Here is a 23,295-nt window from a genome sequence, read left to right on the forward strand (position 1 = left end):
GAATATTATGCTCTGGGCCTGTTTTGCTGCCAATTAGGATTTGAATTAAGGTTTGAGAATGGCCTTCCCAAAGTCCTGACTTAAACGTGTGGACAATGCTGAAGAAACAAGTCTATGTCAGAAAACCAACACATTTAACTGAACTGCACCAATTTTGTCAAGAGGAGTGGTCAAAAATTCAAGCAGAAGCTTGTGGATGGCTACCAAAAGCGCCTTATTGCCGTGAAACTTGCCAAGGGACATGTAAGCAAATATTAACATTGCTGTATGTATACTTTTGACCCAGCAGATTTGGTCACTGTGGAGGGAGGTGTGGCCAGCGCTGCCTGCAGGAGCGGAGGTCACCGCCTCTGTCCATGGTGCTGAGGACAGAGCCCCATCAGACGGGGGGCTTGGCAGTGCCGATGGCGAGACACAGCTGAACAGGTGATTAGATCTCCTAGGTCAGGGGTGTCCAAACTTTTTCCAATGAGGGCCGCACACGGAGAAATGAAAGCATGCGGGGGGCCATTTTGATATTTTTCATTTTCAAACATAACAAAATATACGTTTTTTTTGTTTGTTTTTTTTACCTTTAGGGCTCCCGGGGACCATAAAGGGTCTCAGTTATTAAAATGTAAAAAATAAGTCAAATTATATATTTTTGTATTTATTTAACGCTTACAATAAATCTCTATATCAATTTCAGGTTGATATAAAGTAATAAATAAATAAAAGCCTTTTCTGTCAAAGACAACCTTGTTTTTTATAGTAAAACTGAAATATGCAGTATTTAGTAATTAGAGCCCTAAAAGATCAATAATGCAGGACACCATTGATTTTAGTTGTTTTAATATTTTTGAGTAATCACAGTTAAAAGATCAATAAAATCCCAGAAGATATATTTGGTATCCAAAAGGTCCCCCACTCGTAAAGTGATACATTTTTATTAGGTTTTTTTTCACTTTCAACACTTAAGTTACAAGATCAACTTCAGATATATCTGTCGATTTTACGTTTGAACTATTATTTTGTTTGTTTTATGCTCTTTTGTCAAAGAAAACATTGACGTTTTTATATGGCAACCACACAATATATGCAATATTTTCCACACAAAACATTTTAAAGTGAAATATTTGAAATAATTGGAGCCTTGAATAGGTCAATAATTCATTATAACATTGATTGGTTTTTTTTTGTGGTTTTTTTTGAGCAATGGCAAAAAAAGAAAAAGAAAGATAGACAAAAGAAGAAGAAAAACAGCCTGCATGGCAGCTTTGTGTCAACATTGCAACTTTTTCTAGTTAGATGTCACCTCATTCCACTTTTTTTTATTTTATTTATTTTATTTTTGCAATAGCATTTCCGGAATGGGTGGCTGGGCCGCTAAACAATTAGCTGCGGGCCGCAAATGGCCCCCGGGCCGCACTTTGGACGCCCCTGTCCTAGGTGGTACGAGTTATCTAATCACCTGTTGTCTTTAACAGTAGCGGCCGGGAACAGTAGGAGAGGAAGGATTGGGAGTGACTGCAAAGTCACGACCTGCTGAAAAGCATTTTTGAATGATCTTGACAAAAACATATTTATATATTAGTAGGGATGTCCGATAATGGCTTTTTTGCCGATATCCGATATTGTCCAACTCTTAATTACCGATACCGATATCAACCAATACCGATATATGCAGTCGTGGAATTAACACATTATTATGCCTAATTTGGACAACCAGGTATGGTGAAGATAAGGTCCTTTTTTAAAAAAAAAAAAAAAAGATAAATTAATTAAAACATTTTCTTGAATAAAAAAGAAGGTAAAACAATATAAAAACAGTTACATAGAAACTAATAATTAATGAAAATTAGTCAAATTAACTGTTAAAGGTTAGTACTATTAGTGGACCAGCAGCACGCACAATCATGTGTGCTTACGGACTGTATCCCTTGCAGACTGTATTGATATATATTGATATATAATGTAGGAACCACATTATTAAAGGCCTACTGAAATGAATTTTTTTTTATTTAAACGGGGATAGCAGATCCATTCTATGTGTCATACTTGATCATTTCGCGATATTGCCATATTTTTGCTGAAAGGATTTAGTAGAGAACATCGACGATAATGTTCGCAACTTTTGGTCGCTGATAAAAAAAAAGCCTTGCCTGTACCGGAAGTAGCGTGACGTCACAGGAGGAAGGGCTGCGCACATTTCCCCATTGTTTACACCAGCAGCGAGAGCGATTCGGACCGAGAAAGTGACGATTACCCCATTAATTTGAGCGAGGATGAAAGATTTGTGGATGAGGAACGTGAGAGTGAAGGATTAGAGTGCAGTGCAGGACGTATCTTTTTTCGCTCTGACCGTAACTTAGGTACAAGCTGGCTCATTGGATTCCACACTTTCTCCTTTTTCTATTGTGAATCACGGATTTGTATTTTAAACCACCTCGGATACTATATCCTCTTGAAAATGAGAGTCGAGAACGCGAAATGGAAATTCACAGTGACTTTTATCTCCACGACAATACATCGGCGAAACACTTTAGCTACGGAGCTAACGTGATAGCATCGGGCTCAAATGCAGATAGAAACAAAATAAATAAACCCCTGACTGGAAGGATAGACAGAAAATTAACAATACTATTAAACCATGGACCTGTAACTACACGGTTAATGCTTTCCAGCTTGGCGAAGCTTAACAATGCTGTTGCTAACGACGCCATTGAAGCTAACTTAGCAACGGGACCTCACAGAGCTATGATAAAAACATTAGCGCTCCACCTACGCCAGCCAGCCCTCATCTGCTCATCAACACCCGTGCTCACCTGCGTTCCAGCGATCGACAGAAGGACTTCACCCGATCATCCGTGCGGTCGGCGGCTAGCGTCGGCTAGCGCGTCTGCTATCCAAGTCAAAGTCCTCCTGGTTGTGTTGCTACAGCCAGCCGCTAATACACTGATCCCACCTACAGCTTTCTTCTTTGCAGTCTTCATTGTTCATTAAACAAATTGCAAAAGATTCACCAACACAGATGTCCAGAATACTGTGGAATTTTGAGATGAAAACAGAGCTTTTTTGTATTGGATTCAATGGTTTTTTGATTGATTGATTGAGACTTTTATTAGTAGGTTGCACAGTGAAGTACATATTCCGTACAATTGACCACTAAATGGTAACACCCAAATAAGTTTTTCAACTTGTTTAAGTCGGGGTCCACTTGATTCATGATACAGATATATACTATCATATATACTATCATCATAATACAGTCATCACACAAGATAATCACATTGAATTATTTACATTATTTACAATCAGGGGTGTGGAGGGGGGGGGGAGGGTAGGATATGGACAGCAAGTAGTGGACATAGAGAGAGAGAGAGAGAGAGAGAGAGAGAGAGAGAGAGAGAGAGAGAGAGAGAGAGAGAGAGAGAGAGAGAGAGAGATCAGAAGGCATAAGAAAAAGTATCTGCATTTGATTGTTTACATTTGATTATTAGCATTTGATTATTAGCAATCCGGGGAGGGTGTTAGTTTAGGGTTGCAGCTGCCTGGAGGTGAACTTTTATTGCGGTTTTGAAGGAGGATAGAGATGCCCTTTCTTTTATACCTGTTGGGAGCGCATTCCACATTGATGTGGCATAGAAAGAGAATGAGTTAAGACCTTTGTTAGTTCGGAATCTGGGTTTAACGTGGTTAGTGGAGCTCCCCCTGGTGTTGTGGTTATGGCGGTCATTTACGTTAAGGAAGTAGTTTGACATGTACTTCGGTATCAGGGAGGTGTAGTGGATTGATGTGGGACCCAAACAGGATGGATTCCGTTTTACCCAAGTGTATGGATAGCTTGTTGTCAGCGAGCCAGGTGCAAGTTCTACAGAGCTCAGCACTGAGGATTTTCTCCACCTGTGACTTGTCCTTGTTGGATACCAGCAGGGCAGAGCAAACAAAAACAATTCACAGTCGCATGCCGATGACATGTCGTTTATGTATATTAGGAACAGTAAAGGTCCCAATATACTGCCTTGGGGGACTCCACTGCTCACCGAGGGGGGACGACACGGTGCCGTTCACCTCTACCACCTGCTCCCTCCCCTCCAAGTAAGATTGCATCCAGCTCCATGAGGTTTTGTTAAATCCGATTGCTCTGAGCTTATCCAACAGTGTAGCGTGGTTAACGGTGTCAAAGGCCTTCTGAAGGTCCAGCATGACCATGCCGCAGTATTTGCCCGCGTCCACCTCATGTTTGATGTGGTCGGTCAGATAGAGAAGGCATGTGTCAGTGGAGTGGTTAGTTCTGAAGCCGGATTGGAATTTGTACATGAGTTTATTAGTGGCAAGGTAACTATCGACCTGTTCATAAACTATTTTCTCCATTACTTTCGAAATGGAACTGAGAATAGAAACAGGTCGGTAGTTGCCAGGTTCCAATTTGCTTCCTTTTTTAAAGAGGGGAGTTACTCTTGCTATCTTAAAATCTTTTGGTACTTGGCCTTGTGTAATTGATAGGTTTATTATGTGCGTGATGATCGGGGCAATGATGGAGGCAGAGTCCCTGAGGAATCTGGAGGGAATATTATTAAGGCCGGTGGCCTTGTTAGGGTGGAGCACGCTCAATTTTTTAAACACCTCATCAGCTGTGACCATTTCTAATTTGAAATCATCGTTGGATACTCCTAGCTTTCTGTAGAAGGATTTAATGTGTTCTACACCAAAGCGACCAGAGTGGTGGGACAGCTTTTTGACAAGAGTTGCGGCTGTGCTGGTGAAAAAGATGTTAAGTCTGCTAGCGACCTCCATTTTGTCTGTAATGAGGGAGTCACCCTCCTTGATGCTGATGTTGGTGAGTCTGGTTTTAAGTTTCTGGCTGCAACCAGGAAGCTGGTTGTTGAGAATTTTCCAGAGCTCACGTGGCTTATTTATGTTTTACTCTATTTTGTCGTTAATGTAATTTTTTTTAAGGATTTAGTCAGGTTGGTTGACTTATTTCTTAATTTATTGCATTGCTTTTTGAGAGTTGAAAGGAGTAATTTGAGGTTGATATTATTGGGTTGTTTATCTACTTCTGTTTTACATTTTTGGTATTCAGAGTATTTTTTGTCTCTGTCTTTTATGGCAGCTAATAGGTCCGGATTCATCCATGGTTCCGAGCGGGCTTTGATCCTGACTGTTTTCACGGGAGCCATGTCATTTAGTATCTTTAGGAACGCCGTTTTGAAGCGATCCCAAGCAACATCGACCAGGTTGCTCGCGAGCACAGGGGACCAGTCCCACTCATCTAATTAGGGCCCTCACGGCCCATGTAAAAGGAATCCCAACGGGAGTCCTTTTGCATTGGGACGAAAGGACCTATTGTAATTGTAAGGTTTATTATTATTATATTTATTTTATTTTTTCCGCAGCTTTGCGCACTACTTTGCCCCCCTTAACATGCTTCAAAGCTCACCAAATTTGACACACACATAAAAAAACGCGAACAAAACTCTTTAGTCAAAAAACCAAACCCCAAAACTCAAAATTGCGTTTTAGCGCCCCCTAAGAAGAAAACTGCCTCTAACTCCCAGTACGAATGTTGTAGAGACATGAAACAAAAACCTCTATGTAGGTCTCACTTAGACCTACTTTTCATTAATTAATTTCTTCGGGCAAAAATCAACAGGAAGTTGGCAATTTCCCCTTCAAGACAAAAAATGACTAAAAACACTCATTTTTGCCTCTTTGAGCTGTAATTTGACCCCCTTAAAATACTTCAAAACTCACCAAACTTTTCACACACATCAGGACTGGTTGAAATTGCGATCTAATAAAAAAAACGAACTCCAAAACTCAAAATTGCGCTCTAGCGCAATTTTTGAATAAAACAGAGACAAAACTGCTCCTCAGAGGAAAACACAGACAAAACTGCTTGTAACTTCCGGTAGGAACGTCTTAGAGACATGAAACAAAAACCTCTATGTAGGTCTCACTTAGACCTACATTTCATAGATTGACATCCTTCAGCAGATAGCACCTGCCAAATATGCGGGCCCGACCAACGCTGCTTGCAGCTTTAATTTTAAATTTAAATTGTCATTGGAGTATTTTTTGAGGGATCTGGATCGGGCTGTTATGTGGCCATTGGCTTTGGGTTTAGCTATTTTGCGGGTGCATAAGGTTAGATAGTGGTCGCTAAGACCACAGATCATGACCCCACTATTTTTTATTTTAGGCGTCTGTCTGAATACTTCCGTTTAACTAGTGACGTCACGCACATACGTCATCATACATAGATGTTTTCAACCGGAAGTTTAGCGGGAAATTTTAAATTGCACTTTACTAATCTAACCCGGCCGTATTGGCATGTGTTGCAATGTTAAGATTTCATCTGTTATGATCCGCTGCCTGGATCATATTTCTGTTTACGTTTTCTAGTCACTTGTGTTTTTTCTGTTAGTCGTGATCTCTTTCTAGTTCCTGTTTAAGCACTTCTCAGTTTGGTTACCATAGTTACTGATTATTTTCACCTGCCGCGGGTGTTCCCGACGCGCACCTGTTTTTCATGATTGACATTATTATTTAAAGCTTGCCTCCCCAACCAGTCGGGCTGGCTTCGAAGTTTGACCTTGACTGGTTCTCGCACCAGCACCAGCTCCTCGACTGGTTCTCGCACCAGCACCAACTCCTCGACTGGTTCTCGCACCAGCACCAACTCCTCGTCTGGTTCTCGCACCAGCACCAACTCCTCGACTGGTTCTCGCACCAGCACCAACTCCTCAGCTGGTTCTCGCACCAGCACCAACTCCTCAGCTGGTTCTCGCACCAGCACCGCCTCCTGCTTCGGCTGCCACGACAGCGACTCCTGCTGCCACGACAGCGACTCCTGCTGCCACGACAGCGACTCCGGCTGCCGCGACTCCGGCTGCCACGACAGCGACTCCTCCGGCTGCCACGACAGCGACTCCTCCGGCTGCCACGACAGCGACTCCTCCGGCTGCCACGGCGACGTCGACTCCTCCGGCTGCCACGGCGACGTCGACACCTACCGCTTCCACGGCGACGTCTCAGCGACCTCGAGTGGTCCGGCTGCGCAAGCAGCTCTCTCAGAGGTCAGGTAATGGACGCCAGTGGCGCAAACAGCAGCGACATCCAAGACTTTGTTGCAGGACTCAGAGGCTGCTGAACTTCTGGCGCCACTCACGCCCACCTTCTCAGCGGCCACGAATGTGGCCTTTCCGTGGTCGCCCGCCTCGGCGTTCCATTCGCCGCCGCCACCTGACCCTTCCCCGGTGGATTCAGGGACACGTGGCCTGGCGACCCTCCGCCAATTCCTCCCTCCTCCCTCCCTTGACTTGTGAACTGCCTTGTAGTCGGGGGGGATTTTTTAGTTTTTCCAGGGGACATCTGGGATCTGTCCCTTAAGGGGGGGGCACTGTTATGATCCGCTGCCCGGATCATATTTCTGTTTACGTTTTCTAGTCACTTGTGTTTTTTCTGTTAGTCGTGATCTCTTGCTAGTTCCTGTTTAAGCACTTCTCAGTTTGGTTACCATAGTTACTGATTATTTTCACCTGCCGCGGGTGTTCCCGACGCGCACCTGTTTTTCATGATTGACATTATTATTTAAAGCTTGCCTCCCCAACCAGTCGGGCTGGCTTCGAAGTTTGTTTTCACACAACAGATGACGACGTATGTTTCCTGTGCTTTAGCTGCTAGTTTTTACGCTAGGCTAATTTTGCTTGCTAACTCCCACGCTAGCCCTTTTGTTTTTGCCTCATGTGCCATGTGCACGTCTTTGTTTTTTCCTGCATGTTTAGTTCCTGAATAAATAATTTTCCTACCTGCAAGCTGTGTCCGAGCCCGTCTGCATTCCTGGGAGAACACCTCGCACCACGATGCGACCTCGTCGTCACATCATCATTGATATATAAACTATCAGACTGCGTGGTCGGTAGTAGTGGCTTTCAGTAGACCTTTAAAACTTTGTCAACTTTGCACGCCTGTCTGTGGTGACGTGTTCAGGCTGTATATCAGCGGTACCGCTAGGCAGCGACTTCTACAGTCACATTTTCAGTAGACCCAGAATAAATTCATAAAATAACCAAACTTCATGAATGTTTTTTGTGACCAACAATTATGTGCTCCAATCACTCTATCACAAAAAAATAAGAGTTGTAGAAATTATTGGAAACTCAAGACAGCCATGACATTATGTTCTTTACACGTGTATGTCAATTTATGACCACGACTCTACCTGGGTAGTTTTTGGTGGAAACACAGGAGGAACTTTATTTAGTAAGTGGTGGAAAATGGCCTAATGAGGTCAGATTTCTTCCCTCCGGTTTGCCTTTTTCGACATTTTGTTTGGGAATACATGCCGTATTTTAGCGTGCTTCCTGTCAGCGAGGAGCCAAAAAAAAAAAGGCTTTTTAAAGCAACCATTTGTCCCTTTTCACCGCAGCTTGCAATAATCCCTTCTCGCTCCTTCCTCCGCTCCAGCGCCACCTGCTTATGGATCAGGTTGGAGATTTCACAGCAGCGTTTTGGGAGGCGACACACTTAAACGTAATCTTTTTTTCTTCTTTAATTTCCCCGCCGTCCGCCGGGCTGATTCTCTCCCTGTCACATTAGACGCAGCTGAGAGACTGATTTGGCGTCCATAATCTCTCCTGGCCCCCCCCCCTTTCCCCGCTCGGAGAAATATCATAAGGAGATTATTTTAGTCGTAATTGATTGAGTGGCTCCTCACCTCGGACTGAGATACTTCAAAGTGTCGGAATTAAGACTTGGGGCGGGGGTGGGGGCTGCGAAGGCGGCGTGTGCCTCCGTGCGGCCGGGGTCGTGATGCTGAGCCTCTTTGGCGGGCAAATAAGAGCGGCGGTGGCGGCTAATTGGCTGAAGGAGAGACGCGCGGGTCAGAGGAACCTTCAGATGATTCTGCTCAGCCTCTTCAGGCTCGCTTCTAAGCTCCGAAATGGGTCACGGGGGCTGCACTCCAAAGTTGACAAACTTTAGTCAACACCAATGTTCCCTCTAATTGTTCATGTGTGTGAGCAAACGCCAAAAACTCCCTGAGCATTCAGTGGAGCCCATGTGAGCAACACCCGACGTGCACACTGTGGCTACACCAGCAGCACACCTGTCCCAAACCTGACTAAATAACAAGTTACATCTCCATTCATCCATCCATTTTCTACCGCTTGTCCCTTTCGGGGTTGCGGGGGATAGACAGACAACATTCTCTTATTATTATAATCAAATGACAGCAGTCATTTCCATTTCTAATATAAGAGTTTAGGCCCACTTACAATGACAATAACAAAAAATATTGTTTTTCCTGAACTGTGTACTTGTATTGTTTGTCCGGGTGGAGGTCCTGCTTTGGAAATAATTTGTACCCCTCTCAGACATTGCATTTAGTTCCCATTAAAACATTCACATGTTGCACAATGAGATGTAAGCAGGGGATCATGTGTACATTCCTGCAACTTCCTGTTTGTAAAAAATATATTTGTATTAGTATTTATTTAATATACTAACAGCATTTCATGATTAATATTTATAAATTAAGATTCCTAATAAATGACACTAGAATAAGCATTGGTAAATCATAGTGTAACGACCTGGAATGACACTTTATGTGTGGTGTTGGAGTTGTCCGACTTTTTGTGTGTTTGTAAACGCATCACTGGCTAAGTGTGCATGTGTTGGCGCAAGTGAGAAAGAGCGAGCGGCTGCTGTTGATATAACAAAGTTGCTTTTGGTCTGGTTTGTGCTGCAGAAAATGACCAGTTTTGCTAGATATCATTTTTTTTTACTAATGTTTTGGTGATGTGTTTATGGCCGACAATAAAGAGTTTTGCTCAGTAAAGTGATGGATGGAATTCATGTCCTCAAAGCGTCTCGACAGACGTTACAATATTTGAACAATGATGACGAAAACTGTTTTCTCTGTCGTGTCCGTGTGTCGAAAATTGTTATGCGCTTATTTTTCTATTTGATTTTGTGCGTGGCATAGATTTGCCGTGCGCAGAGGACGCTTGAGCAGTGCGCAATTGCACAGGCGCGCACCTTAGAGGGAACGTTGGCCAACACCTTTCTCAGCGGGGTGCAGCGTTAGTCATCTTATCTGGCATGCTGACGTCTGTTTTTTTGGAGAAACCACGTCAACGCTGTCAGTCGTTACCTTTGGTAAACATCAAGTTGAAATAAGACGTCAGTGTCAACCTCATCTCTTATCAACGTCTTCATTAGTGGGTGTCATTTTTCAATTAATGTGCAGTACTCAACATATTGCATGTATCTACACATGTGCATCTCTAAAGACAGCAGTTAATAGAGCGTTGGTCCGAATATAAGACGATCATTCTTTTTCATGACTCAAAACTAAAGGGGAACTGAACTTTGTGGGGGGAGGTGTAGTCAGCGCTACTTGCAGAAGGAAAAGTCACCGCTGCTGTCCATGGCACTGAGGACGAGCGTCATGTGCTGACGGCGAGACACAGCCTGGCAGGTGATTCGATTTCACAGGTGGTACGAGTTAATCCAATCATCTGTTGTCTTTAACAGCAAGCGGCCGGGAGCAGAGGGGAGAGAGGTACGGACGTGGCGGAAAAGTCACGTTTTGGGAGAAGGAAACAGTTGATAAAACATATGAGCATTAAAACTTGGATCCTGTGAAGTGTCTGTCAGTGGGACCGCCAGGAAGCGACTTCCACAAACTTTTTTGGGGAATTTTGCCTATCGTTCACAATCATTATGAGACGCATGACGACGGATGTTATTATAATACAAAACCCAAAAACCAGTTAAGTTGGCACGTTGTGTAAATGGTAAATAAAAACAGAATACAATGATTTGCAAATCCCTTTCAACCTATATTCAATTGAATAGACCGCAAAGACAAGATATTTAATGTTCCAACTGGAAAACGTTGTTATTTTTTGCAAATTTGGAATTTGATGCCTGCAACATGTTTCTAAGAAGCTGTCACAAGTGGCAAAAAAAAGACTGAGAAAGTTGAGGAATGCTCATCAAACACTTATTTGGAACATCCCAAAGGTGAACGGGATAATTGGGAACAGGTGGGTGCCAAGATTGGGTATAAAAGCAGCTTCCATGAAATGCTCAGTCATTCACAAACAAGGATGGGGCGAGGGTCACCACTTTGTCAACAAATGCGTGAGCAAATTGTCCAACAGTTTAAGAACAACATTTCTCAACCAGCTGTTGCAAGGAATTTAGGGATTTCACCATCAACGGTCCGTAATATCATCAAAAGGTTCAGAGAATCTGGAGAAATCACTGCACGTAACATTGAATGCCCATGATCTTGGATCCCTCAGGCGGTACTGCATCAAAAAGCGACATCAGTGTGTATAGGATATCACCACACAGACTCAGGAACACTTCAGAAAACCACTGTCCGTAACTACAGTTGGTCGCTACATCTGTAAAAGCAAGTTAAACCTCGACAATGCCTAGCGAAAGCCATTTATCAACAACACCCAGAAACGCCACCGGCTTCGCTGGGCCTGAGCTCATCTAAGATGGACTGATGCAAAGTGGAAAAGTGTTCTGTGGTCTGACGAGTCCACATTTCAAATTGTTTTTGGAAACTGTGGACGTCGTGTCCTCCGGAACAAATAGGAAAATAACCATCCGGATTGGTCTAGGCGCAAAGTTGAAAAGCCAGCATCTGTGATGGTATGGGGGTGTATTAGTGCCCAAGACATGGATAACTTACACATCTGTGAAGGCACCATTAATGCTGAAAGGTACATACAGGTATTTGGAGCAACATATGTTGCCATCCAAGCAACGTAACCATGGACGCCCCTGCTTATTTCAGCAAGACAATGCCAAGCCACGTGTTACAACAGCGTAGCTTCATAGTAAAAGAGTGCGGGTACTAGACTGGCCTGCCTGTAGTCCGGACCTGTCTCCCATTGAAAATGTGTGGCGCATTATGAAGCGTTAAATACCACAACTTAAGCTGTACATCAAGCAAGAATGGGAAATAATTCCACCTGAAAAGCTTCAAAAATTGGTCTCCTCAGTTCCCAAACGTTTACTGAGTGTTGTTAAAAGGAAAGGCCATGTTACACAGTGGTAAAAATGCTCCTATGCCAACTTTTTTGCAATGTGTTGCTGACATAAAATTCTAAGTTAATGATTATTTGCAAAAAAAAAAAAAGTTTTTGCAGGATTTGCAAATCATTGTATTCTGTTTTCATTTACCATTTACACAACGTGCCAACTTCACCGGTTTTGGGTTTTATAAAACATGGTAGTTCCACTTTTCAAGGCACATCAACTTCCTCCTTCAGGTCATGTGACCACTTGTTGCTCGGTAGAGTTGACATGGGTCAATCCTAACAATACAAATGTTACTATCTACCGGTCCAGAGGCCGACAAGACCATACCACTCGTAAATATGCAACAAGGTGTTATGAAACAAATGCATTTACACACATTTGTTTCCAAGTCTGCAGTCAATCCGAGAAAAAGAGAGGCTGAATCAAACATTTATTTAATATTTCTCTTGTCAAATAAGCAACCTTCTCATTTTCTCTCCTGCTCCTGACGATCAGTCCTGACCCAATACGGATCGTAATCCTCTTACCTCGCCGCTCCATTACCCACTTCAGCCATTTTTGCATACGCACACCAAAGAAACGGGGAGGGGGGGTTCCTCTTTACTTTTACCCCCCAAATCATCCCCCGACCCTCAAACATCATCTCTCCTCCTGCCACCTCATTCCCATCAGTCTGACTCCGAGGGGGCCAAGTGATGGCGGCCAATGAGGCTCCTGGAGGGACAGGGGGGCGTGATTTATTCGCAGCCCTTTTCTTCTCATCCAAATTGAAAGTGGCATGAATCAGTTCCCATGCGGGCGGGATTATCTCCGGGTTTTGTGTTGTTTTTAATCCCTAAATGCCACTTTACTGCTGGAGATGCAAATGCAACATCACTTTGTCCGTTTCCTTTCACGTGAAATCACGAATCATGTGAAGTCGTCATCGCTCACGGAGACAAAATGTGTACTTTTCAACCGTACATGGAGTCGGCAGCACTCATGCGCCTTTTTATTTGCGCTCTAATTTACAGCTCCTCTCTCTCTCTCTCGGGAGAGATTAAGCCCTAATCTCCTTTATGGCTCCACGCTTAATTGATATGATTGAACTATTACAAGGTCCTGGGAGGTTACGTTTCCCTCCGTGGTGAATCATAACCCTCCCTGAGCGCCTCGCTCATATCTCCATCCTTGTTGTGTCTCTCAGCCTCCTGTTTGTCCACACCATGTAGCTAAGACCTTTGATAGCATGAATCCTGCCCTTTACCTCTCCTCCACCTTGCAGGAGACAATTACAAAACCCAAAACCAGTGAAGTTGGCATGTTGTGTAAATGGTAAATAAAAACAGAATACAATGATTTGCAAATCCTTTTCAACTTATATTCAATTGAATAGACTGCAAAGACAAGATATTTCATGTTCCAACTGCCAAAAACTTTATTATTATATAATTTAATGGCAGCAAGACATTGCAAAAAAGATGTCACAGGGGCATGTTCACCACTGTGTTACATGGTCTTTCCTTTTAACAACACTCAGTAAACCTTTGGGAACTGAGGAGACACATTTTTGAAGTGGAATTCTTTCCCATTCTTGCTTGATGTACAGCTTAAGTTGTTCAACAGTCCGGGGGTCTCCGTTGTGGTATTTCAGGCTTCATAATGCGCCACACATTTTCAATGGGAGACAGGTCTGGACTACAGGCAGGCCAGTCTAGTACCCGCACTCTTTTACTATGAAGCCACGCTGTTGTAACACGTGGCTTGGCATTATCTTGCTGAAATAAGCAGGGGCGTCCATGTTAACATTGCTTGGATGGCAACATATGTTGCTCCAAAACCTGTATGTACCTTTCAGCATTAATGGTGCCTTCACAGATGTGTAAGTTACCCATGTCTTGGGCACTAATACACCCCCATACCATCACAGATGCTGGCTTTTCAACTTTGCGCCTATAACAGTCCGGATGGTTCCTTTCCTCTTTGGTCCGGAGGACAAGATGTCCAGTTTCCAAAAACTATTTGAAATGTGGACTCATCAGACCACAGAAGACTTTTCCACTTTGCATCAGTCCATCTTAGATGAGCTCGGGCCCAGCGAAGCCGACGGCGTTTCTGGGTGTTGTTGATGTAAACGGTTTTTGCCTTGCATAGGAGAGTTTTAACTTGCACTTACAGATGTAGCGACCAACTGTAGTTACTGACAGTGGGTTTCGTGAAGTGTTCCTGAGCCCATGTGGTGATATCCTTTACACACTGATGTCGCTTGTTGATGCAGTACAGCCTGAGGGATCGAAGGTCACGGGCTTAGCTGCTTACGTGCAGTGATTTCTCCAGATTCTCTGAACCCTTTGATGATATTACGGACCGTAGATGGTGAAATCCCTAAATTCCTTGCAATAGCTGGTTGAGAAAGGTTTTTCTTAAACTGTTCATCAATTTGCTCACGCATTTGTTGACGAAGTGGTGACCCTCGCCCCATCCTTGTTTGTGAATGACTGAGCGTTTCATGGAATCTACTTTTATACCCAATCATGGCACCCACCTGTTCCCAATTTTCCTGTTCACCTGTGGGATGTTCCAAATAAGTGTTTGATGAGCATTCCTCATCTTTATCAGTATTTATTGCCACTTTCCCAACTTCTTTGTCACGTGTTGCTGGCATCAAATTCTAAAGTTAATGATTATTTGCACAAAAAAAAATGTTTATCAGTTTGAACATCAAATATGTTGTCTTTGTAGCATATTCAACTGAATATGGGTTGAAAAGGATTTGCAAATCATTGTATTCCGTTTATATTTACATCCAACACAATTTCCCAACTCATATGGAAACGGGGTTTGTACTTTTCAGCATTAATGGCGCCTTCACAGATGTGTAAGTTACCCATGACTTGGGCACTAATACACCCCCATACCATCACAGATGCTGGCTTTTCAACTTTGCGCCTATAACAATCCGGATGGTTCTTTTCCTCTTTGGTCCGGAGGACACGACGTCCACAGTTTCCAAAAACAATTTGAAATGTGGACTCGTCAGACCACGGAACACTTTTCCACTTTGCATCAGTCCATCTTAGATGAGCTCGGGCCCAGCGAAGCCGACGGCGTTTCTGGGTGTTGTTGATAAATGGCTTTCGCTTTGCATAGTAGAGTTTTAACTTGCACTTACAGATGTAGCGACAAACTGTAGTTACTGACAATGGTTTTCTGAAGTGTTCCTGAGCCCATGTGGTGATATCCTTAACACACTGATGTCGCTTTTTGATGCAGGGATCGAAGGTCACGGGCATTGCCGCTTACGTGCAGTGATTTCTCCAGATTCTCCGCAGGAACTTTTGTGCATCATCTTTGTGCTGAAGAACGCTGATCAGTGGAACTATCTTGCGGTGTTTTTACTCAGCCGTAGTCTTTAAACTATCTGCACTTTATTGTTGTTTATTAGTTTTACAAACTTCAAAGCTACGAGAAGTGGACAGACTCTTTTAATTGTATTTACGGAGGAGTATGAAGCCGGACTGGAAACAACGACCTCAGCTGCTTACTACTCTGACTTTGTTGGATAAATGTGAAATAAAGGAGGCAGCACACGAGTGGAAGGAAGATAAATAACATCAAATATGAACTATTTACTTTGTTACATGTTGTGAAAGAAGTCAGTGACACTCCATTTGTGTAGTTATTAGACTCAACCCCAGTCAACAGAATGCTAATGCTAACAAGCTAACGCTAAAGCCGATGTGTGTGTGCTGTCGGCTTGAGATAAACACTGACATTTATTATTTATATAAGTTATTTACAGATAAACACTGACATTTATTATTTATATATTGTTATTTACAGATAAACACTGACATTTATTATTTATATATTCTTATTTACTGATAAACACTGACATTTATTATTTATATATTCTTATTTACAGATAAACACTGACATGTGTTATTAATATATTGTTATTTACAGGTAAACACTGACATTTTGTATCTATATGTTATTTACAGATAAACACTGACATCTATTATTTATATATTGTTATTTACAGACAAACACTCCATCCATCCATCCATCTTCTTCCGCTTATCTGAGGTCGGGTCACGGGGGCAGCAGCCTTAGCAGGGAAACCCAGACTTCCCTCTCCCAAGCCACTTCGTCCAGCTCCTCCCGGGGGATGCCGAGGCGTTCCCAGGCCAGCCGGGAGACATAGCCTTCTCAACGTGTCCTGGGTCTTCCCCGTGGCCTCCTACCGGTCGGACGTGCCCTAAACACCTCCCTAGGGAGGCGTTCGGGTGGCATCCTGACCAGATGCCCGAACCACCTCATCTGGCTCCTCTCGATGTGGAGGAGCAGCGGCTTTACTTTGAGCTCCCCCCGGATGGCAGAGCTTCTCACCCTATCTCTAAGGGAGAGCCCCGCCACCCGGCGAAGGAAACTCCTTTCGGCCGCTTTTACCCGTGATCTTGTCCTTTCGGTCATAACCCAAAGCCCATGACCATAGGTGAGGATGGGAACGTAGATCGACCGGTAAATTGAGAGCTTTGCCTTCCGGCTCAGCTCCTTCCTCACCACAACGGATCGATACAGCGTCCGCATTACTGAAGACGCCGCACCGATCCGCCTGTCGATCTCACGATCCACTCTTCCCTCACTCGTGAACAAGACTCCAAGGTACTTGAACTCCTCCACTTGGGGCAGGGTCTCCTCCGCAACCCGGAGATGGCACTCCACCCTAGTAGTTAGGGGCGGTATAGCTCGGTTGGTAGAGTGGCCATGCCAGCAACTTGAGGGTTCCAGGTTCGATCCCCACTTCCGCCATCCTAGTCACTGCCGTTGTGTCCTTGGGCAAGACACTTTACCCATCTGCTCCCAGTGCCACCCACACTGGTTTAAATGTAACTTAGATATCGGGTTTCACTATGTAAAAGCGCTTTGAGTCACTAGAGAAAAGCGATATATAAATATAATTCACTTCACATATATTATTTACAGATAAACACTGACATAAATTATTTATATATTGTTTTTTACAGGTAAACACTGACATAAATTATTTATATATTGTTATTTACAAATAAACACTAACATTTATTATTTACATCTTGTTATTTACAGATAAAGACTGACATTTATTATTAATATATCGTTATTTACAGATAAACACCAACATGTATTATTTATATATTGTTATTTACAGATAAACACCAACATTTATTACTTATATATTGTTATTTACAGATCAACACTGGCATTTATTATTTATGTATTGTTATTTAAAGATAAACACTAACATTTATTATTTATATATTGTTATTTACAGATAAACACCAACATTTATTACTTATATATTGTTATTTACAGATCAACACTGGCATTTATTATTTATATATTGTTATTTAAAGATAAACACTAACATTTATTATTAATATATCGTTATTTACAGATAAACACCAACATTTATTATTTATATATTGTTATTTACAGATAAACACCAACATTTATGACTTATATATTGTTATTTACAGATCAACACTGGCATTTATTATTTATATATTGTTATTTAAAGATAAACACTAACATTTATTATTTATATATTGTTATTTGCAGATAAACACTGACATTTATTATTGATATATTGTTATTTACAGATTAACCCTGACATTTATTATTTATATATTGTTATTTACAGATGAAATGGACCAAAAGGAATCACCTGACCCTCATGAAGTAATCATTTACTCAGAGGACGACTTTCTGATTGTTGGACATTGCGGACAACACCCTAACTTTTTATGAACAATTTGGTGCAATTTATTGTTTTAAATCATATTATTTTGGAAATGATTGCTTTGTATTTCATTACTAAAGAGGCGGACTTTGCTGTGACACCATTGTGGATCATGGAGTTTTACTAGCACTACAATCTATGGAAAGGATATCACTTTACATGAAAAAAAGGCCATGCTTACATGTGTCACCATAGTGTGTATGCACGCTATAACAGCATCTTCTTCCTGGCTGGATGTGAATAATAATCCGTAGATGAAAGTTTGTTTCCTCATTATTATTATTATTATTATTATTATAACCACACCGATATTATTTGTGATGTTAAGAGTTCAATTTAGTAAAAAAAAAATGTGTGAAGACGTGACGTGTCAGCGGGGCTTAGTAGACAGCTGTGTGTGTGATAATGTGTGTTTTTGTGTGTGTGGGATTGTGCGGGGAGCGTGACAGTATGATACTAACTGTCAAAAAATCAATGGAATCAGTGATAAGCGCTACATAAAATGTTAATTTTCTATTAGTCACATAGTTCACTAGTTCAATCTTTTCAGGTGTCTCCCATCAAAGCGATTAGAACAGATTTGATCATTTCCTGCAAGTTTCTTTTATGATTTTATTATGCGTGCTGGAGCCTATCTCAGCTGCATTCGGGCGGAAGTCGCCGCCTCATCACAGACTGTAAAACATGTTATACCTAATTAAATAGTATTGAAAAAATCATTAAAAAGATCAATCCGAGGCACGAACAAACGTCCCAAAAGTAGCAGTTTTACGCACTCACCACTTGACCACCACGACATGGACATTGAATGATGACACATATCGTACATTTTTACAATCCTTTACAATCTAAGTCTTGGGCAAAATTTCCCCTCTGATGTGTTTACAAAACCCTAAAAAGAAGGAGTTTGCGCCCATGTTTGGGCCTCATAGCCATGAAGTGAAACCACCGCATCGCTCACATTGGATTAAGAGCTAAACCACAGTGGCAAGTGGGAGGATTTTCAGGCATTCCCCACAACAAATCCAGCGATTAGTCCGCATCTCCGTTGCTCATAATCTCCAAATCTTGTTTGTCTCACAACAAGATGATGCCATGAAGAGCCCGCAACAAACTCCACTTGATTTTCTTCTTTTTAAATACGGAACCCAAAACCAGTGAAGTTGGCACGTTGTGTAAATGGTAAATAAAAACAGAATACAATGATTTGCAAATCCTTTTCAACTTATATTCAATTGAATAGACTGCAAATACAAGATATTTAATGTTCCAACTGAGAAACTTTTTTTTTTTTTTGCAAATAATCATTAAGTTAGAATTTAATGGCAGCAACACATTGCAAAAAAGTTGTCACAGGGGCATTTTTACCACTGTGTTACATGGCCTTTCCTTTTAACAACACTCAGTAAACGTTTGGGAACTGAGGAGACACATTTTTGAAGCTTCTCAGGTGGAATTCTTTCCCATTCTTGCTTGATGTACAGCTTAAGTTGTTCAACAGTCCGGGGGTCTCCGTTGTGCTATTTTAGGCTTCATAATGCGCCACACATTTTCAATGGGAGACAGGTCTGGACTACAGGCAGGCCAGTCTAGTACCCGCACTCTTTTACTATGAAGCCACGCTGTTGTAACACGTGGCTTGGCATTGTCTTGCTGAAATAAGCAGGGGCGTCCATGATAACGTTGCTTAGATGGCAACATATGTTGCTCCAAAACCTGTATGTACTTTTCAGCATATATGGTGCCTTCACAGATGTGTAAGTTACCCATGCCTTGGGCACTAATACAGCCCCATACCATCACAGATGCTGGCTTTTACACTTTGCGCCTATAACAATCCGGATGGTTCTTTTCCTCTTTGGTACGGAGGACATAACATCCACAGTTTCCAAAAACTATTTGAAATGTGGACTCCTCACACCACAGAACACTTTTCCACTTTGCATCAGTCCATCTTAGATGAGCTCAGGCTCAGCGAAGCCGGCAGCGTTTCTGGGTGTTGTTGATAAATGACTTTCGCTTAGCATAGTAGAGTTTTAACTTGCACTTACAGATGTAGCGACAAACTGTACTTACCGACAGTGGTTTTCTGAAGTGTTCCTGAGCACATTTGGTGATGTCTTTTACACACTGATGTCGCTTTTTGATGCAGTACCGCCTGAGGGATCGAAGGTCCGTAATATCATCGCTTACGTGCAGTGATTTCTCCAGATTCTCTGAACCTTTTGATGATATTACAGACCGTAGATGGTGAAATTCCTAAATTCCTTGCAATAGCTGGTTGAGAAATGTTGTTCTTAAACTGTTCGACAATTTGCTCACACATTTGTTGACAAAGTGGTGACCCTCGCCCCATCCTTGTTTGTGAATGACTGAGCATTTCCTGGAAGCTGCTTTTATACCCAATCATGGCACCCACCAGTTCCCAATTAGACTGTTCGCCTGTGGGATGTTCCAAATAAGTGTTTGGTGAGCATTCTTTAACTTTTTCAGTCTTTTTTGCCACTTGTGCCAGCTTTTTTGAAACATGTTGCAGGCATCAAATTCCAAATGAGCTAATATTTGCAAAAAATAACAACGTTTTCCAGTTGGAATGTTAAATATCTTGTCTTTGCCGTCTATTCAATTGAATACAAGTTGAAAAGGATTTGCAAATCATTGTATTCTGTTTTTATTTACCATTTACACAACGTGCCAACATCACTGGTTTTGGGGTTTGTAAATGAAGGTGTGCAAATGCGTCAGGAGCCACCCATTCTTTTAAATGGTCTAAGGCGGGGCCATTCGACTGGCGGACCGGGGACCACATCTGAGAATAACACCATACTGGCCCCCGAGCTCCGTTCAAAACTTGGGAGAGAAACATTTTTGCAGCTAATTCCTAAAAACACTAGGACCACTGTAGGGCTAGGATCAAATAAGCTCTGCTTCTTCCAACCCCTTTTCAGACGTGTTGTAAATGAAATTGTATTGTGTTGGAAATAAACTTCAACCAAAAAACTGTAAACACCTTGGTATATCCTTGCATTGACATTTGAACCTTGCTACCAAACATAGAACACTGGGGTCCAAACGTGTCATTTAAATAACTGAGGTGTTCCTCAAGGCACCCCTTTAAGTCCTCTTCGTTTTGGTAGTTATTTTTGGTAATGTGATTCATGTAACTAAGGTGTTGATCTAGCTTGTTTACTTCGGAGGCAGTCAGTAGTCATTTCTTCAACTTCTTCAGTTATACTAGTGGGGTTCCTCAAGGTTCCATTTTAGGTCCTCTCTTTTTCACAATTTCGGGTTATTTAACTGGTAAGCCAGGGGTTCAGATGAAAAAACTTTTGAAGAAAAATTTTGGCAGCGGATTACTAAATACACTAGAGTGCTGTCATAGTCCTCAAAAACAGCAGAGTGCTTCTGTAAGTCTGATGGTATAAATCAACCAAAAACCAAGCGTCTAATGTTTGTCATGATCCGTGGCCCGGATCATGTTTTGTTATGTTCTGTTAGTTTTGGACTCCCTGAGTTCCTGTTTGTGCACCTCTGGGTTTGTTTTCCATGGGGATTAATTGGGTTCACCTGCCTCTGGTTAGTGTTTGGCGCCCTCAGCTGCTGTCAACCACTAATCAGAGAGCTATTTATTCACCTTGCTCGCCACGCTCAGTCTGGCTTCATTGTTGGCTTCAAGCTTCAATTACGTGAGTATTGCCTGTCTCTAGTCCATGCTAAGTGTTAGCCTTAGCGCCCAGTGCGATCGGCACGTTTCTCCTCTGGCTTGTTTTCTGTTTTGGTACTTGTTCGAGTTTTTGAGAATAAATGATGTTCCTACCTGCACGTCCTGTCCGGAGTGGTCCGTTTGCATCCCGGAGAAACGTGCCGATCGCACTGGGCGCTAGGGCTAACACTTAGCATGGACTAGAGACAGGCAATACTCACGTAATAGAAGCTTGAAGCAAACAATGAAGCCAGACTGAGCGTGGCGAGCACTAACCAGAGGCAGGTGAACCCAATTAATCCCCATGGAAACTAAAACAAACCCAGAGGTGAACTAACAGGAACTAAGGAAGTCCAAAACTAACAGAACATAACAAAACATGACACGGGCCACGGATCATGACAATGTTGAAGGCGTTGGTTTCCCGGAATATACAAAGTAAGACTAGGAGTGTAGGGAGAAGTCCGGCCCCTGGTCCTTAGCCAAAACAACTGAGTTGAATATGCCTGGTCTAAGTAAATACAAGTTTACCAGCAGTGGAGTAGGTGTTCATGTCTCTATGGTGGGCATAAAGACCGTATTTGACACTCTCACATTCCTCATATACATCTTTCTCCCTCTAAACCTGTGCTGACTCTATTAACAGCCCCGTGCTGAAATGTTTCACCTTGACTGCAAATACGCAACATGGACCTTCTTTCTACCGCTCAGTCCTCATCTCTTTAAAGGGGAACTGCACTTTTTAAAAAAATGTTTTGACTATTCTTCACAATCATTATGAGAGACAAGAAGACAAAAGGTTTTGTAGTTTTTTTTGCTTTCTAACATATAAAGATTGTCTCGTTCTTAGTGGCTAGCAATGCAGCTAATGGGAGCAATCAATTCTAACGCTAAATCCCTTTAAAATGCATTCAAAAAGTGTCAACAATACGTCATTTACGTTCTGTAACCTGTATAATAACCAAACTGTAGCAACATTGTTATTGTAAGAATAAAACACTAAGGAACAATTTTTCTAGTGTACTAACACACAACAATGTGATAGGACACCAATCTGTACTAAGTGAAAAACATGAACAATCATGTTACAGTATCTGTAAAGTATTATTTCATGTTTTGTTTGTACACAGCTAGCCAGACGGTGTATGTACTGTAGTTGTAATAACACACATGACGTATATATGTGTATATATACAGTAAACACATTATATACATATATATATATACATATATATATAATATATATATATATATATATATATATATATATATATATATATATATATATATATATATATATATATATATATATATATATATATATATATATATATATATATATATATATATATATATATATATATATATACACACACACACTACCGTTCAAAAGTTTGGAGTCACCCAAACAATTTTGTGGAATAGCCTTCATTTCTAACAACAAGAATAGACTGTCGAGTTTCAGATGAAAGTTCTCTTTTTCTGGCCATTTTGAGCGTTTAATTGACCCCACAAATGTGATGATCCAGAAACTCAATCTGCTCAAAGGAAGGTCAGTTTTGTAGCTTCTGTAATGAGCTAAACTGTTTTCAGATGTGTGAACATGATTGCACAAGGGTTTTCTAATCATCAATTAGACTTCTGAGCCAATGAGCAAACACATTGTACCATTAGAACACTGGAGTGATAGTTGCTGGAAATGGGCCTCTATACACCTATGTAGATATTGCACCAAAAACCAGACATTTGCAGCTAGAATAGTCATTTACCACATTAG

General features: G+C 41.8%; 1 long non-coding RNA gene across 1 annotated transcript in view; it reads right to left on the reverse strand.

Annotated features, from left to right (window-relative positions):
- The window catches only part of LOC133631282 (uncharacterized), an 80,319-nt gene that overhangs the window by 50,578 nt on the left and 6,446 nt on the right, over positions 1-23,295 (reverse strand). The gene's annotated exons all lie outside the window — the stretch shown is intronic.

The sequence above is a fragment of the Entelurus aequoreus genome, linkage group LG16 (genome assembly GCF_033978785.1).
Source record: "Entelurus aequoreus isolate RoL-2023_Sb linkage group LG16, RoL_Eaeq_v1.1, whole genome shotgun sequence".
Lineage (NCBI taxonomy): Eukaryota > Metazoa > Chordata > Actinopteri > Syngnathiformes > Syngnathidae > Entelurus > Entelurus aequoreus.